At 33.9% G+C, this 1,208-nt stretch overlaps 1 protein-coding gene across 1 annotated transcript in view; it reads right to left on the bottom strand.

The window, feature by feature from the left end:
- The window catches only part of LOC106875884 (beta-hexosaminidase), a 67,047-nt gene that overhangs the window by 22,061 nt on the left and 43,778 nt on the right, over positions 1 to 1,208 (bottom strand). The window lies entirely within an intron of this gene.

Here is a 1,208-nt window from a genome sequence, read left to right as displayed (position 1 = left end):
TATATATATATCTGTGTGTGTGTGTGTATACATACATACACACATGCTCACACACACAAGCACGTTCATCACTAATACGTCATCATATAGACACTATTTGAAGTGCTTGTGTATTTTAGCGAAGTGAATTTTCAATGACGAGTTTCATATTGTGTAAGTTAAGACTGAATAAGTGTTTTGTCGAAGGTTGCAGGGCAAAACCGGTGAAGAAATACTAACTTGAGGCTCTCAATCTAAGTATGTTGCATTCATTCAACAGTCACACCATTAAATGTGTCATGTTTACCGAGGGCTGAGACGTTCATGTTAAAACTGTTTGTTCGGATGATTGAAATGTTCTGTTGCTCAACACCTATAGATTGGATTTTCTCATCAAAAGCATTCTTTACTGTTTGTTATAAACAAGCTTAAACCCTCACTTGAGATCCCAAAAAGAGGTGATTTGTTTTCTTTTTTTTCTTCTTCTAGCGGCTTGACCTGATTAAATCAATGTTATCCAAGTGATTTAGATTAACGAAAGAAAACTATTTACTTTCAAGGCGGATGCTCTAGAAGCTGAATACACGCACGCACACGCAAAGGCACATACACACATACACAGAGGTACACACACACACATATGTGTATGTATATATACATGCATGCATATACATACATACACATTCATACATACGTGTGCGTGAGTGTGTGTGTGTGTATGTATGTATATGCATGTATATATATATATATATATATATATGTGTGTGTGTGTGTGTGTGTGTACATACATATATACATACATACGTGTGTATATGTATGTTTGCGGTATTGTTCATGTAAAATATTTTTTAAAAATTGGGAACCAGTGGTTCCCAATAGTGGTTCCCAACACTTTTACTTAAATGAGTTTTCCTACGGACCCCTTTTGATATGCTTATTCTTATGTATATATATATATGTAAATTCAAAATTTCATATATATATATATATATATATATAAACATAATTAAGGGATCAGCAAAACATTTGCTTCACCACATACCGAAGTTCAGAAATAGCAGCTAAAAAAGCTGAGACTCCAACAGATAGCATCACTTGTAACTCACAAAGGCAAAAACAAGAAGAAAAAACAATGAAAACTAACCATTCCGAAGTTAATCATAGACGCGTTTCTGGATTATGAGTGATAATACTCAATTTCCTTCATCGGTATGATATTCCAGTAGTAA

This window comes from Octopus bimaculoides, chromosome 3 (genome assembly GCF_001194135.2).
Source record: "Octopus bimaculoides isolate UCB-OBI-ISO-001 chromosome 3, ASM119413v2, whole genome shotgun sequence".
Taxonomy (NCBI): domain Eukaryota; kingdom Metazoa; phylum Mollusca; class Cephalopoda; order Octopoda; family Octopodidae; genus Octopus; species Octopus bimaculoides.
The sequence above is the reverse complement of the archived record's forward strand: the minus strand, read 5'-3'. Positions and strand labels throughout refer to the sequence as shown.